The sequence below is a fragment of the Rutilus rutilus genome (assembly GCF_951802725.1).
Source record: "Rutilus rutilus genome assembly, chromosome: 20".
Classification (NCBI taxonomy): Eukaryota; Metazoa; Chordata; class Actinopteri; order Cypriniformes; family Leuciscidae; genus Rutilus; species Rutilus rutilus.
In genome coordinates, this window is record NC_140225.1 from 14495901 (window position 1) to 14514391 (window position 18491).

At 38.1% G+C, this 18491-nt stretch overlaps 1 long non-coding RNA gene across 1 annotated transcript in view; it reads right to left on the reverse strand.

Annotated features, from left to right (window-relative positions):
- Nucleotides 1–228: 228 nt before the first annotated feature.
- LOC311279578 overlaps nt 229–18491 on the reverse strand; it is a 163073-nt gene continuing 144810 nt past the window's right edge. Inside the window, exons 5-6 of the long non-coding RNA XR_014625569.1 lie at nt 930–1056; nt 229–375 (exon numbers count right to left, since the gene is read on the reverse strand). This is a non-coding gene — a long non-coding RNA (uncharacterized lncRNA). The remainder of the gene's footprint in view (nt 376–929; nt 1057–18491) is intronic.

The following is an 18491-nucleotide window of genomic DNA, read 5'->3' on the forward strand; positions in this document are numbered from 1 at the left end:
GGAGTTGTTACCGCTACCCTTTAAAGTTATCTATGTTTACCAGCAGCATATGGGTTGGCCTGTCTCTCTTGCCTTTGGCTGTAGACACAACAACACTGCTTGTTAGTGACATCTGCTGGGAAGAGCTGGCTCTCTTGTCTTTCAACCCTTACTGAAGTGAGTCCATCCCCTGTCAACGTACCCTCAACTCCCCCCAACTTCCCACCCCTATATGTCCCTTACCTGGGCGATGAGTAGACGCTCCTTCCTACATGCACACGATGTCCTCTTTGCCTTGTTCTGTAACCTGTCCCCCTGTCCTGTCTCCAAATCTCATACCAGGGTAAGGTAGAGGTGTCTGCATTCCTGGCACTTTCCCTTCTGTCCTGTCCAGACCTGTCCGATTCAGAAACAGTGCTAATGCACACAAGTATGCAAGAAGACAAAGTATGCAAGAGAGCATATGTGAGGGTGTTCTGTCATCATTAGAGGGCTACTTTATTTATTTTTAAACATGCACCTCATCTTGATTAATCTTGATCTTAAGAAGCACCAAAATATTGTAATTTTTGAAGAACTCTATTTGTCTATGAAACAAACCCACTCATATACATTTACAAACAATTTCTACAAGTGCCAAGGTGCATTCAGCCATCTAATTTTTCACTTCCTATTTCCTGAACCTTGTTGTAGACAATGTTAGCTTCTTCACTACACCTCCCACTGGATGCTAAATAAATTGTCATTATTTGATAGCAGCCTGTCCTCTGCAGTCATCTGAAAGGCAGCAGTCACTCAAACTGTCACTGCTATTGTTTAAGGTCATAAAAAAACATGAATCAAACTCACCAGGACACAGTTAAACTTCAGCTCTAACAGTCACACAGAAGACACATAGAACAGTAAAAACATATGTTGTAATTGTAATTGTTGTCTGTAAGTAGTCTCACATGTAAGGTCTAGTCCATTGTAGCTTATTCTGGCCAAGAAGCTCCCACTTAGACAGATAGAGGCCATCTGAATGACATGAACAATAGCCAACCATGGTTTTGTTTTTATATGCCATTTTGGATAAATCTGAAACAGATGGAAGCACAAAGGTATTGTACAAAATGTTTTTGCACAGAGGAAATGTATGTAAACTGTGATCAGAGTCCCTACATTCAGAAGTACTAATTATTTCACAGATGTAAAACAAAAGACAACACATATTATACAGATTTTTCCTGAATTTCTAGCGTGCAAGTAAACAAACACCCTGACTCCCAGAATACACAATTCTGTCTGTAATACATATATGTCCAGTGAATGGACTATGAATCATCTTAGGCCAGGGGTGTCCAAAATCGGTCCTGGAGGGCCATTGACCTACAGAGTTTAGCTCCAACTTGCCTGGAAGTTTATAGCAAGACTTTGATTAGCTGGTTCAGGTGTGTTTAATTAAAGCTGAACTCTGCAGGACAGTGTCCCTCCTGGAGCAGGATTGGACCACCCTGGTCTAATATGCCATGGAAGACTTGATTAGTTGCTGCAAGCGTGCTTAATTGGGGTTGGAGCTAAACTCTGCAGGACAGTGGCCAATTGGAAATCCCTGTCTTAGGCTATGCTTGATATTTTATTGAATTCCACATCACATTTTCTGGGAAATAATCATTACATTTTAAGAGTTTCGCTTGATCACCAAGTGGCTGCAAATGTTAATCTGTCTTAATTAACCAGTTTATCTTTAGAGGCCATCAATAATTGTTCGGTTATTTTATCCCCAAAAAGTGTAACTAGGTAACTAGGTTTTATCATGGTGGGGGACTTTCTATTGACACAAAGGCATTGCATTTTTAGATTTTCAGTAAGACATTATTTAGTATGTTTAGAATATTTGGTCCCCACAATGTCTGCAAACCCCCCCCCACACACACATTCACAGATGAGGTTGTTGATGCAGACTGAACTGAAGGCCAGTGGCCCGAAGGAGACGTGGTCATCACTGGGCTTCTCTCTGACCCATCTGAGTCATTAAAGCTCAAATGAGATACATGACAAAGACCTGCCATTTTATAAACAGTCATGCTAGCCTTCAGCTAACTGCACCAAGACAGATACCTGCCTAATGTCTGCAACACGAGACAAGGGTAAACGGGCACACACACATTGACTTAAATGCACATACAAAATCTCACAGAGCTATGAGCTGGAATATATGAGGAGGTCAGTGGATGGAACAGTGTAATAAAGGCCATAAAGTCAATATTGTTTCTTTCCTGAAGTTCAGCACAGCTTCGTTAGGCAGACTGTCCCCTCCAGCGTCCATCTTGCCAGTCCTGTCTCTATGCCACCCTGCCCTCATGTCACAACACATTTAGGCATCAGTTTTGTGTGAGGTGGGGGTGTGTATGTATGTGTGCGTGAGGGCAATCAAGACAGACGGATGCAGCGGCCGGGTGGCGATGGGCGTGTGTGTGTGTGTTGGTGCCACCGCTGTGGCCCTGCCTCTCTGTGGCTACCCTTCTCCACAGCGAGCAGCCCTCCAGCCATGGATTTGATCTTTGCAAAGGCTAACATCTGTCGGCTGTCATTTTAGAGAGATTGATGACAGGCCAGGGAATGAAATGGAGGGAGGGAAGGATGGATGGGGAAGAAGGAGAAGAGAGGGGTGAAGGGGGTGAGAGAGAAGAACTAGAAGGATAAATGGCGACTGTGCCAGTTTAGGGCTGATGGTGGGAGGATGGTCTCATTTTAAAGAGAGATAGAAAGAGAGTGACACAGTCTTAAAGGACTGCTGAGGGTCAAGAGTGTGATGTTATCAAGAACGAAAAATAATATACATTCCTATAACCATGTCCATTGTACCAACTACAGTAGGCTTAAATGGGTTATGCTTTACAGTGTGATATTGAGTGATGGACACAGTACTGTCGCAACTATTTCAAAGCAGCGAGATGGCATTGACAATCTCTACATTTGCTAACAATACATTTTACAAATCGTATTCTGTCAGGTGTTCAGAGTTACTACGATAAGACTAGTGATGTCTGATTCATGAATGATTCATTTTTTAAGATGGTTATTTTCAGTGAATTGTTTAGCAACAACCGTTTACAATTCTAAAATGGTTCGCAATTTTGTCTAAATCATTTGGGCAGCTCACTCACACACTGAATTTGTTGTCATTTTTTCTCACTTAGTAAAACAGTAACGGAATAACTTACAACAAGCTCATTCGAGTCAGACTCGGGAGCATGTCTTGACTCATACTCGACTCTCTTCTGCTCTTTGACTTGACTCAAACTGGTCTGGAATACAACACTGCTTCAGAACAAAAAAAAAAAGAAAACAAGCGGATGTGGATGTGGAATCCAATGTGGATTTTTGAAAAAAGTACCATGTCTTGCAGAGGGTACTATCGTAGCACCATGGTATTCTTTGAAGAACTTTGGAGTAAATACAAATACTGTAAATGTAGAAAGCTGCTTTTGAGCTACTTTCTCTTTAGGGTAACTTTCAGCTTAGCGAGCTACATTTGTTCTACATTCTGCTAATACCACACTAGAACACATAATTCAAGTAGTATTAGGTTACTCCAAGTCTTCCCAAGACAAATGGAATATATGGATGTCTGTACATGAATTTTCATAAATAATCCACTATAGTGTGTTTGTGTGTGTGTGTGTGTGTGTGTGTGTACCTGCACAGAGAGATGAAGTGTACTCTGACCCTTTGCACATGTTAATTCACCATCAGGCAGATCCCTCACTACTTTCTGTCTTTTGTTTACGAGTTAATGGAATTGGGGTCAAGAGGATATGTGTAAAATTCAGTATATCTGTGCTCTTCACATTTATAAAGCAGGTAATTGTTTAAAACACCCTGGCTTTCTGTCTACAGTTCACTAATGGAAAGCTGATATGTTTTTATGTATGATATAATGAAAGCATTTTAATCATGTTTGTTAGAAATAGGAACGAAAAAACAGTCCAGACATTTCCAGATAGGCACTGGAGAAATATTTGTATATGTATTCCAATTTACTTAGCTCCTCCTTAGTGCTATTTATTTATTTATTTAAACACTACACTCACTCCCTTAATGGTCAAACACTTCAATGCATTGTATTATTGTTATTGCATACAATTATTATTATTATTATTATCCTGTATGTGAAAATCCTGTAAGTTAGAGCATTCTGTTTTGTGGGTGAATTGGAGTGAATGGAGAGTGGAATGTCTTCATGGTAAAAATGTAGCTAAAGGAAAATGGAGAGGAACAAGTCATTTCAATAGCCCCAAACATAAGGCCTCGACCGCATATGTTCCTCTTGACTTGTTGCAACACAATACAAAGTGCTGTACAACTTCGAAAGCTCATTAAACATACAACTGAAGTCCCCTATACTCCTCTAACAAGCATGAAGAAGACCAAGGCCATGCACAGAAATGGGGGGGTTGGTATTACAATAAGTAATACAAATCAGTTTTTAACAATAACACAGTTACTCAGGCTTTATCAAATACCCAACATTTCTTGAGGACAGCTGCATGAATGTCTTTATAACTATCATTAAAAGCTACACTGTAAGCTTTGCAACCTGTGCAGTAGCGTGGATTAAATAAGTGCATTCATCCAAAACAAGTCTACTGATCTGAATGTCATTAAAAAAAATCATCCTTCTAATAAATCAATCAATAATGTATGCATTTGTCAAAGAGCACACCACAATTTAATGTCTACTGATAACATTTGCACCATTCATTGTCCTGCATCTCACTCTTGACATAAACCTGGATTCTCAGAATCAATATTAAAGTGCTCTTTTTTTTCATCATGGGAATATGGAGTAGAAGAGAATGCATCTTTTTCCTCCTTGTATATAATAGGAGAGAGTCCGAAAAAAATGCAAAAGGATGTTATGCAAATGCGCTTTTTAAGTCGAGCGTAGCATCTTGTCATGACACTGTCTATATTTAAAGCAGGTCACCTTAAACCCACCCCTGCTGCCTCATGACAGTGACATCTGGATGCAGCGCACACACACACACACACACCTCTGCTGTCGCTGGCTGAATCTGAGAGAGAGTGTTTATGCAGATGATAATGCACACCGCAGCTAATACGCCATCATTCCAATGCAGAAAACACAGATTCAGTCGCCCAACAAGCCACTACAGAGGCTCTCCATCCTGCAGAACACACACCCTAGATTCCAGCATGTTCAACATTTTACATGGTAAAGACTCTGATTATGCATGCATATCAGTATCTGTTCAGGGCTGCGTGTGTATGAGAGCAGGAGCGGTAGAGAGAAAGAGAGGGAGGAAAATAAAGAAGGACAGGTTGTGTGTGAGGGATAAGAAGACTGACCACAGCTTGCTCCCTCCCCCCTCCGCCAGCAAGGCCGAATTTCAATAATTTCATCAGTTCATTTGCCTCTTAGAAATGCCGGGAGCCTTTTTCCATCTCCTTCCTGCGTTCTCACTCTCGCCTTGACCTAGATTCGTGCAGGGAAAGTGACATGTCTGCCTGGCCAGAGAGCGGCCGGCCGCGCTCCGCAGCTCAAGTGCCTATAAAAAATGACTCCCTATCTCCAAATAAGAATAATGAAAAGCAGTGCCATGACAGATTGGACATAGATGAGATTGCTGCTGTGACTATGCATGCGTCGCTTGCCGGCTTTGCATCTGAAATGGAAAAAGGGTGGGTGGTGGGTGTCAGGCTGTCGCTTCTGACGTTAAAGGGACATGGTCCCTCAACCTTTCACTCAGAGCGCGTGCAAACACACACACACGGCACATAAGATTGCTTGGCCTCTGACCATATCTTCTTTTCACACATGGCAAGACCAGAGCCCTCCATGCAAGCTACCTCTGTCAAATAAAACACATTCTCAGACAACATTACAGGAGCGGAGAGGACGTCAGAGTGATGTACATATAGGAAGCGTACTAAAATCAAACTTGTTAAATAAATCTGCAAAGCGGACGGAATTCTTGTCAGGGCACTTTGTAGAGATTAGTAAATCAATTAGAAAGCTGAGAGCCAGCCATTATAGACAGGAGGTTCAGCCGTGGCAGCAGCCAAGATGGCGGGTGGTGTGGCATGATGCCAATGGGCACATGCAAACACCTGTTACTGCCTGTGCGCGTGTAGAGGAAAAGATATTTCAACACTTACAATGTGTTTCCTGTAAGTCGCTACCCCTTGCTCCAATTATGGAAATTGATCCAATTAATATCAATTTATGGTCAAAAGTGCAACTTCATATCTCACAATGTAACTATTTATTATTGAAAAATGTATCTGCGCAATTAGCAGAAAAAGCTTCCACAAAAGACACAGAAACATTCTAAATACTCATTTTTAAAAGTAATGTCTCCTAATAATAATAATAAAAAAGGGTCACTGTTTGGTCAAAAAAGTATCACAGTCGCCCCAAAAATATTAAGCAGCGCAAGTGTTTGCAACATTGATAATAACAAGTGTTTCTTAAGCACTGATTTCTGAAGGATCATGTGACACTTAGGACTGGAGTAATGACTGCTAAATTTCAGCTTTGCCATCACTGGAATTAATAAAAAAAATTAAGTATATGAAAATAGGAAATTTTGTACTTTTTTTATATATATATATTACTCTTTTACTGTTTATTTGATCAAATAAATGCAGAATTGGCAAGCATAAGAGACTTAAAAAAAAAAAAAAAAAAACATCCAACCTCAAGCTTTTGAACGGTAGTGTGTGTGTGTGCTACTATACAAAACTAATGTTAAATTTACTTCTGCTTTCAACATATAGGCCTATAGAAGCGTAACTGAAATCACATGATTTACAACTACTTGACACCGACCCAAGATGTCAACTAGTGGCAGAACTAATGAACTAGTTGATGCAAACTTTACACCATTCATGCAGTGCAACATCTCAGGACAAAATGTGCACAGTGGCACAGCTTCCTGCCATCTTGAGGGTATCTAACTGCAGCCTTAACCAGTCTAATGATGAGACGATGCCATGTCAGATGCCATTGAATTTTTCACACCATAGGACTGTTGACTGATGGGAGCTGATGTTGTTATGTTGAGCCATGGGCATCAGAGTGGGAAGAAAGGTCACTTGTGATTGTCTGTGACCCAATAAGGAGGCTTTTCACCCTCCAAAGGCTTCACTGATGTGACATTTGGCAGATATGTCCAAACAGGCATATGCACAGACACAAACACTTTGACAGCATTCACAGTGACCCTTTAAGCTAGACTGGACATAATTAAGATCAGGCCTTGCCCACGTACATAAAAATAGCACACGGGACACAGTTCAATACTGTCATACTGGAAGCACAGTTCACCCAAAAAATGAAAACTCTTACTCACCCTCATGTCATCTGATTTTCTTTCTTCTGTGGAACTCAATAGAAGATATTTTGAAAACAAAATCAGACCCCACTGACTTTTCAAACAAAACAAACAAAACAAAAAACAAAACACAAAACAAAACAAAACAAAACAAAACAAAACAAAACAAAACAAAACAAACAAGAGTTGTTTTTTCTTCAAAATATCTTCTTTGATGTTCCACAAATGAAATAAAATCATACAGGGTTTGAACAACATGTAGGTAAATAAATGATGACAATTTTAATTCTTGAGCGAACTATTCTGGGCAAAAGACAGAATGCGGATTAGGTGCACCATCTCAACCACATGCATTTCTGATTTTAACACACTCTAAAAATGGTATTTAACAGTATAGTTACTTCTTTGTAGGCTTATCAGCTAATAAAAAAAAGAGCAAAAAGAAAACATGTTAGAAACTATTCCATGCATGTACCCTGATTCATCCACAATCCTTTGCTCGGGAGGGGGTGAGACTGTTGCGGGGGGATGATGTGGACAGGTTGGCACCAGAAGCATGTCGCGGTTAAGCAGAAATTAAGCTGACATGACCCTGCATAGAGCAGGTAAACAGAAAGCCTGCTTTGCCTGAGGTTACCATATGGCAGCAACGCCAGCAAAGCGACCTGGTGGCTTCAGCTTTGCTTGTAGGGGATGTTTTGCTACCTGCTGTCCTTTTTGTTCGGTTTTGCTTTCGTTGCCGTCTCTCAAACTGTGACAGGCCCTGGCTGAGAGCAATGGGATGTCAGGTTTGGAAAAAAAAACAGGAAAAAAACAGCTACACACTTTACACACATATACTACAGCAAGTGAAAAGAAGAAAAGAGAAATAAAGGTGGGGAGAGAGCGAGAGAGAGAGAGGGAGCTTTGACTGTGGGTTGCCAGCCATATGGTGTTGGGTCTGAATGCAGGGCTCCTTAAGTGAAATTTCTGGAATGACCCGAGGCGATGAGCAGAGCAGTCTCCGCACGGGGAGACCGGCCTCACTCTAAAACAGTTTCTGCAAATTATTGATGAATTGATGCTTAAACGCTATGGCAGTGATACCTGCACCCACTCCTGACGGTGACTCAGCCTGAAAAGCTTGTATTCTCTTTAAAACAAACGTGTATATTTGCATATGCTTGACTGGTACATTATTTTGTGACATGGCGATGTACAAAAATGGAAACCTAAAGCAGTTCAGTGTGCATTGATTTTTAAAGAAATTAGCATTGATATTCCGAAAAATAAAGAAGAATAATCTGCCCCCAGCTTCCATGAGTTCTGAAGGGGGGCGTTGTTGAGGAGACATGTGTTGTGATGCCTCAAAGACATGCATAAATTATGAGATGGCGAGGGCCTCTGAATAAGAGAAAATGTTAATTATCAAGATTGTCATTGCCCCCCTTTTCTTTAACCCCCCCTACCCCTTTCTTTTCTTTTCTCTCAAAATTTTTTTTTCCTCTTTTTTTTGGCTATTGTTAATTAGCCTTATTACAATTCTAATTGGTTGAGTTTTACCCATCTTAGTCGATGACAGCATAGTGAAGCTATTAAAACAGATCCTCAGTGGGGTGAAAAGTCTAATCAACCAATCACCTCTGATATCCCAGAAATGAGCCTTGGAATATTATCATTTTGATCCTTTGTCCTTGTAAAGTGTGCTTACTTCTTTTGTGTTAATTTGAGTGCTGTGTGTTTGTTTAATTTAAGTTTAAATACATCCGTTTAAACACTTGGTTGTCTGAATATAGTTTTACTATAAAATTATCCAAAAAAAATATGCAAACAAAAGTGAAGAGAGAGAGAGAGAGAGAGAGAGAGAGAGAGAGAGAGAGAGAGAGAGAGAGAGAGAGAGAGAGAGAGAGAGAGAGAGAGAGAGAGAGAGAGAGAGAGATGTTAGAATAATTCTCTAACGGTGGAAAGAGTCAGTGGTGCCTATTGACAGTTCAGGGTAAATTGGTACCGCTGTCTTCCTGCCAGGATCCAAACCCTGAACAGAATAAACACCCTCGTTAAACACTGTCAGAAATGCTGACTATTAAGTCAAACCAGACAATGTGCTAATTAGTACATTTGCATATGATCATGCAAATAAAAAAAGCTGAACCCAAACCTGTATTTGCATGTAGCACAGTTGGGCTCTGTGCTGGAGGCTTGCTGTGGAGCAGAGGTGGTTTCCACCGCCATCAGCTCACTGACCAGTTTATACTCACAACGCATGCATATTTCATCACAAACTGCGTTATAATGAACTAAAGTACTTAAAAAAGTAAAGTAAACCTAGACAAAACAGAAATGTTTACCTAATATCTGATTAAGAGACAGATGATGGATGGGTGGATGGATGGAAAGATCAAATCAAATAAAAAAAAATAAAAAAAAAACAACAGTAGTTGACCACTGTGCTGTAGAATACCACACTAAAATAAAATAAATATAAAGTAAATATAAAGACCACAATGGAATAAAAAAAAAAAAAAAAGGAGTACATCAGAACACAGATAAATGATGAGTCTAAATGATGAATTAGTATGTGCCTGGGAGGAGGAGGAGGAGGAGGAGATGGATGGATGGATGAATGGATGGATGGATGGATAGTCCTCCATTAAAACATTTCGCAACACACTACTAAACAGCAGAATCAGATTTAATGTGTAGAGGCGACAATAAATGATCATTTCTTTATTAAAAAGTAATGCAGCAGAGTTAACTTTGAATTAAATTATATTTGCAAGGCATTACTGGACTCATCTAAGTAAATGGTTCGAAATCCCTGAGGAGACGTGGCTCATGCCGAATAAAAGCACTCTCTTCATTTGAGCATCTCTAAAGGTTAACTCCTCCTGGACAAGATGCCTGAGGAAAGACAAATCTAAAGTCTACCAAAGTGTTTCCATGCTACATCACATAGAATGAGGGCTGAACTCAAAGGTGCTGGGAATAGTCAGGCGTTTTTAACTCCTTATTTTCATTTACTGTACATTTGTAAAGGACAAGAGGTAGGCGATCAGTTCAGCCCACTAACAGATATGTGACACTTAGCAGTGCTAAGTGACGTAACCTACTGATAATTCAGGACTGTACCATATAGTTAAAGTGAGGCTTAAAAGCCAGGCATTATTCTTTAAAAGTCCAGCATCTGGTATTTTGTCTAAAAAAAAGCTGAGAAAAAAAAAAAAAAATATATATATATATATATATTTTTTTTTCTGTACAAATAATTGCATTTGTTCTTGCAAAAAAATAAATAAAAATAAAATAAAATAAATAAAATAAATATATATATATATATATATATATAGTGTTTTATTGTTAAATGTACAAGCTAAATGCACAATTAACTTTTATATAAATTTTAAATGTTACACACATTAAAATTCTTCTGATAGCCCTGCAAATAAAGTTATACCCAACATATGGCTATAAAGATAGAACAATAGGTCTAAACAAGCCCTTCTCATTTACACTATATACACTCAGACACGAGGCGTGATTAGTACACTATACCATATGTTTCTGTTTTAATTGCTAGCATTTGATCCAGCTCTCGCACACTCAGTGACCACGATTGAGTGAGATAGCTGAAGTCTCAATGCAGCGCTCTCAGGTCCGGGCACTCCGTCAGCTCAGGGCGCAGAAGTGCTCCGGGACTGACACAGAGGACACGGACAGGGCATCGCTGTGATATCAATTTTACTCGAGCTTTTCTCCACACTCACAGAGAGGCGAAAGGCAGCTCGTGTGACCCAGGGGAGGGGTGTTCAATGTCGTCAGCCTGCTCACTGAGAGCTGATGGCCTCCAATTGAGTGCAGATGCAGGCATATCATTTGAATAAAGAAATACCTCTGATCTATGGTATTATCTTGACAAGACAGCGGATAATCAGCTGCTCTGAGCTCGGCCATTACTGAACTCTTTTGTTTTACTTTTCAGCACAAATCAACCCCTGCCTTTCCCCTGACAGCTCCTATTCTACTTTGCCTCTTTTTGCTTCCTGTCTTCCTTAAGGACAGAAACACAATGTTAGCATACCGTGAGCATAACACAACGTGAGCTTCACCATTCTCATCGCCACCTTCAATGTGCAAGGAATGTTAAAATCAATAAATATAGAAATATAAATATGAGAAACAAATCAATTTTACACACTAACGTTGCGAACTTTCAATATCAGATTAATTAGACAACAGCTAACTCACTACTTTTGTGTATAAGACATTCCAGTTGTTTCAGCAACTGATTCAGTGAAATAATTTTGTAAAACAGATAACAGCACAAAAGAAACTATAGCAGAGTACTGGGATTTGGTGTTCACTAGAACTGTAAGATGCATAATATGTATAGTTCAGTCATTGTGTCAGTGTTTCTTATTATTATCAATGTTGAAAACAGTTGTGCTCCTTAAAGGGATAGTTCACCCAAAAATGAAAATGCTGTCATCATTTACTCACCCTCATGTTGTTCCAAACCTGTATTATTTCCTTTCTTCTGCTGAACACAAAAGAAGATATTTTAAAGAAGGTTGGTAATTAAACAGTTGCTGGTCCCCATTGACTTCCATAGTATTTTTTTTTTTCTACTATGGAAGTCAATGGGGTCCATCAGTCGTTTGGTTACCGACTTTCTTCAAAATATCTTCTTTTGTGTTCAGCAGAAGAAAGAAAGTCATACAGGTTTGGAACAACATGAGGGTGAGTAAATGAGGACAGCATTTTCATTTTTGGGTGAACTATCCCTTTAAAGTCGGCATGAAATCATGATCAACAGTTCTTCTTCTTCTTATTTTATTATTACTTAGTATTTATCCGTGCACATCATTATTATTTTTTTAAATTCATGAAATTCATACAATATTTAATAAAAAACGTTAACCTCCCCTCCCCCTTGAACTGGTGTCTGTTCTCTTCATGAAGTGTGTCTTGGCAAACGGTGGGACTATACATCCTCCAAAACTGACTGCAAACTGACATTCAGATCTGCTTCATACGATCCAATCAATTCCAGACAAAATCAAATCCCGCCCTACATTTTCTCTTTCCAGAAACCGTTTCACTCAGATATACGTCACAACAGGGAAGAAAACACTATTGCAACTTCTGATTCATGTTGACTTTAACATTCTGCTTTTTTTTTTTTTTTTTTTTTTTGAGTAGAAAGTAAAAAAACTAAAATTATGTGAAATATAATTGTTTTGTAACAAATGTTACAGTGTTTGTCAGTTTTGGTTTTAACACTCTTCTCCATCATTTGATGAATTACTGCTGCTATAATCACTAGAAATTGTACACAACTGTCTCTTTTAAATATTGTATTTTTAATATCATTAGCCTAATTTATATAATATATATATGATCATATACATAGTTAAACATGAGCATCATTTACTTAGTGATTTTGAAAAAAAGGCATGTTTGCTCTTCATTTAAAAATGTAAATAGTCATGACACAGCGTCTGGTTACACTGGATTGTGGGTAATTAGTGAATAAGATGCAGTTTTGTGCACTAAAATAAAAATGCTGTGTGAATTTGTCCTTCCCTGTTTACAAAAAGAGATGCTCTAAAAGAAAAAGAAAAGTACTCTTTTGAGCTAAGACCATCTACCACTCTCTCCAACTCTGCCATACAGGAACACAGGAATTAACAAGACAGTAATATTCACGAGTGCACCTGCTATGGTTACAATACGCTGAGTGTGCTTTGTTGTGCAGTAATATACTGAGCTGTAGTCTCAAGTGACATGCATAAGCATAGGTGGTATCCAGAACACCATAAAAGAGAGACAAAAATAGACACTCCTCTTCTCTCTAAGTGTGTTTGAACATGAGCATAACAGGGAGGAAATCCACACGTCATGGCTGTTTTACACACACACACACACACACACACACACACACACACCCCTCATCATCATCTGCAAGAACTCTCCAGATCCCTCCTCTTTTAGACACCAAAAGTTAAATATATATTTAATAGGCTTAGAGAATCAGAAATCTAAAGATTTTTCCATTGGCTCAACTGTGAATTGTTTTTTTTTGTTAGTTTTTTTCTCTCTTTGCATTTCTTCCATTTGTTTCGTGTACGCTCTTTTCATCTCCATCTGTTTCAGGATGCACATATTCTGCACCACGTTCTTTTCTTCCTTTCTTTTGTCATGTTTTTTTTTTTTTTTCTGTGGTGAAAACTGTTTGAACTGAACGGCTGCTTAAGATGTGGCGGAGATTGAATACGAATTATTCCCCCAATCTTAAAGCAGTGGCCCCATGCATAAATAATAAAACAATACAAAAGGAGTTGTGTATGGAGGAAGTCGATGGTGCCACATGAAAGACGCATGTAGACTCACACAGGGGACTCATGCGTGCTTTACAGAAAAACAGGTTTGCCCGAATAACGCACAGGATTACAACAATAAAACACTGTGGCTTCCTTCACCTTCCTCCATAATGATGACACACATTTCTGGGTTCTTCATAAACCTGTGATCCACGCTCTGATGAAGAGCATGGCAGAAGTTGTTGGTGATGGAAGCTTCCACTCTTACACATTTAGATTCAGAACTTATGAATCAGCTTTCTATAAATTAATAAATTGGAATTAAAATTTGCCGTTCCGATGGGATGTTGAGTTGGAATGACGGGAAGAAGAATGAACTGAATTACAGTTTAAAAAAAAATAAAATATATATATATATATATATATATATACATATATACTGTATATAGTCAAGTATATTTGTATAGCGCTTTTCACAATACAGATTGTATCAAAGCAGCTTCACAGTATTAAATTAAAATACAACAAGGTTTGTTTCTAGTGGAATTTATTGATTGATCAAATTAAATACCCCCAAAATATCTAATATATATATATATATATATATATATATATATATATATATATTTTTTTTTTTTTTTTTTTTACACTGTGACAACATAACATAATTAATTTTGACTAATTTGTGAGTATTTATACCCTCATCTGTATATATTTTTTTCTCAACTAAACTTTTAATACTGTCAAAACATCCAAATGTTTGTTATACAGTGCCACAACAATTCCACCATTGTGAGATAAAAGTAAATATTAATGTTCATATTAAATAATTACAAATAAATTATTTATAAATGAAATCATTAATTACATTTGTATATTTTTTTATAAAATAAATAATTATGTTGGAATTATTCAATTATTTATGTTGATTTAACACATTCATTTAATTAATTAGTTATGGAAAATAATGCATTAAATAATTTAATGCATTTAACACCTTTGTAGGTCATCTTACATTTCATACAGTTGATTGGTGACAAACATGATGCAAGGCAAAATTACAAACATTACATTACATTACAATTACAAACATTATTTTAGACACAATATTGCATGTTTTTGCTCAATTTTGCTAACGAAAATATTACATAAAGCCAGAGCAGAACTGTTGTGCAATTCCAAGCAACACACATCGGTGTGATTTCTGAATGAATCTGCGTTTTGAGCAAATCAATCGGGTGAAGCAATGATTCACTGGCCCACTTTTGAGAGCCATTTGCTTCATCCCTGAATGAATCAGCTGTTTGAACGAATCGAACGAATGATTGACTCAATGGCTATGTCTAAAATAGTCCCATATAACCTCATCAACTATTCCCTACATTAGTCAACTATGTATAAACCTTAATTAAACAATTTAATAATCATTTAAAGATGTATTGAACCTGCGATTTGTAAAATGGATGGATGATTCAGCTGTGGGCAGCATCTTCTGGTCAGACGCGGGAATTCATTTGGCGCTCTCACAGTGCATTATGGGTATTCTCTAGCCATTGAGCATACATCGGTTGTACACTCGTTATTGTGGTGCATTGTGGGATTGAATGAGTGCACTCGATAAAGTCCACTATGGTTTCGGACACCATGGCTGTACCCTCAAATAGTGCCCTATTTAAGGGTATAGGGGGCATTTTCGAACACAGTATCATTTCTTGAAAAAAAAAAAAGAAAAAAAAAAAGAAAATCTGCTATAATCTAATAACCAAACTGTTTTGGTCTACAAATATACAGTATCTAAATACCAATTCAGATGCAGCTTCTGCTCTGAAAAAAAATGGCCATTGTAGCCTAAACGTTTGAGTAATAAAATCAGCTGAAATATTTCTTTCTAAAACTACTTTTTGTAATGTCTATTTGATGCTTTTCTCATTTAACACAATAATGATTTTAAATGATCTTTTGGGGGTAATTTCTCAGCCAAATGTGATGTGAATCAAATTATGTGCATCAAATTATTCATCAAATCATGAAATTAATTATGAAATATGAATTTTTCCTTAAATTCAAATTTGATGTCAAATTGGAATTTATAAGGCATTCAATTTAAATTATGGAATAAAAAAGGCGTTTTTAACTCAATTCCGAATGCTGCAAAAGCCTGATCTAGATAACCCATGGACAGAGTGCTATTGCCATGTGGTGGCACAAGCAGACATCTTGTCTTACTCATCTTCTCAGAGCTGCGTCTGACATGAACACAGCACTCCTCAGCTGCTGCCTGTCAGCAACATGTAATCCCTGACTACCACACTACTAAACACTAACAATTTCTCTCTCTCACCAAACCCCATAACAGTGAAGGGCCCATTTCTTTTAGGATCTTTTTTGAATTTTTACAACGTTGGTTTAATAACTATAAATTACACATCGTCTCTAATATCTTTTGATACTGTCAGTCAAAGTGCACACTGAACTGTGACGTTCGCACAGAAAACATGACTCGCTATTTATCATCTCTCCACCTTCCCTTCCACCATTCGTCCTTCCTCGTCGTTGCGTTTTGTTATGAAGTCTGCATGTGTATTAAGAGGGATTTTGTTGTCCCTAGACACCAATTTACATAAAGTGCAAGCCATCATTGGTTCAAGAGAAGCAAATTACTTCCCTGACAAGATCACCCCCACCCCTTTTTATTATTTATTAATTTTTAACGTAGCACGAGTCGAGGTTGTTAAGAGCACTTAACCAGATATGCAAAATATCACTTTTCCATGACCATGATCAATGAGGAGAGGAGAGGGAATGAAAGAGAGCGAGAGAAAGGAGCGAAAGAAAGAAAGAGCTAAGTGATTGAATTAAGTGCTGGGCCAATCATTTAACAATTCCCTGAGGTGCGCAGTGTGAGAAGACTCTTTCTTAAGCCCGTGCTGAAGCGAACCTCGGATAATCACACACTCCCTACTCTGCACCAATACCACCTAAATTCCCAGTCACATATACTGAAAGGATGAATTTGGGTGCTCATGTGACAACAATGCACTTAACACAAGAAAAAAGGACTTTAGTGCTATTAAAGATATAGTATCACTTTAATTTCCTTGCTTCCACTCAGCCAGAGTGTGCTTCTCGTGATGGTTGAGCCCTGCATCCAAAGCCATTTGTCAAATCGGATTCACAGTTTTGACCCGGCTGAGAAGAGCGCTGTTAAGGACACTACATTACACAAAAACTTATGAGTGAACATTCACGAGCTGCATCCGACGACAGCAACGTTTCAAGCATGAGGCTTCTTTGGAACTTTGAGTGTCACTTCACACCTGAAACTAGTAATGGAGTTGCTATGCAAATCTACAAGTAATTAAACAAGCCAAGTAAATTAAAGTACAATTAAAACGTGAGAGGTCCTTACTCTGTCATAGTAAGAAATGACTAGATAGCAGCACATCTGTGACCTTGAGTTGAATGCTAGAGACTGATAATAAAGAGGAAAAAATAACTTGGGGGAGATCATTCATTTTCTCACATTAGCTTTTTGATGAAGCTCTTGATGAAGCTTGAATGTTCTTTTCTTGTCTTGTCTGGCACCATGTGTAATGTAGCATTTTTGTGAATTAATGTAACTCACTGAGTAAGATTCAGGGCCTATTGTAGTTCAAATGTTATTCTTCTTCGTCATGTCTATATGAACAATTCTCGGTCATTGTGGTTGACTGCAATAAGAAGCACTTTGATGAAAGATGTTAATACATTTCATCTTTATGGAGCAGCAATTTCACATTGAAATCCAGTAACCAGCCTTATTCAATGAGATCTGAATATGCACTAGTGAAAATGCTAATATTTTACATTTTCACATGATCTGACAATGTTAAAAGACTGTTTTTGAACTTTTGTACAAAATGGTCAACATCATAAATTTACTTACATTTGATAAGTGGCCTATAGAAAAGCAACAAATCTTAAAAATCGTATTTTCTTAAATATTTATTGGACGTAGTAACTTTGCTTTACAATTTAAATTCAAATTTTCGGATTTTCAATATGAACCATGTATCTATATAATATGCAGTGTACACACACACACACACACACACACACACACACACACACACACACACACACACATATATACACACACAATATTCTTATCAAGTTTGACTTAATATATGCTATTTATACAAATATATGAGCATATAATGTATATAGGTAATTTGCATATTAAATCAATTTTAGGAAAAGTATTCCACAGTCATAAATAATAGTTTATGAAAGTGTCTACAAGCAACACATTGCCAGGTGTAACAACAGTATTTTTGTTCACTTAGATTATGTGCCATTGCATCCACATGTTTGATTTGATCTCCAGAAAAAACAGTGCAGAGGTCTGGTTTTAATAATAACAAACCCTCCCAACATGATGGCATCTTACGCTGCTTTCATGTGTGGACACTGAAGCCAAGTCTGGATGGGATGTTCAAGACCGCTTCACATGTTTTCCTATAAAGTTACACCCCAGCCCCAAACCAGTCTTTGTATAATGCACCCAGTCTAGACTATTAAGTTGAAGCACCCCATTCCAGAGTTTTCCTCCCCACAGACATCCAGGAAAGCTCTCTAAATAAGCACATTTCTTGTCAGTTTTGACACTGACGTCTCGTTTTCTGAGGCTGAGCGGGGAGGAGGAGGAGCGTTCGCCTCGGGCCTCTGTGAACACATCTCTTTCAATGGTCACCTTGTGTTATTAGCAGTGTATGGGTGTTTGGTAACAGAGCTCGCAGGCATATTTCACAGCAGAGCGTTCCTATAACCACGTACGGCAATGTTTTAAAATCACACAGCAATTATACAAGCCTGTGAAACATTTGTAAAG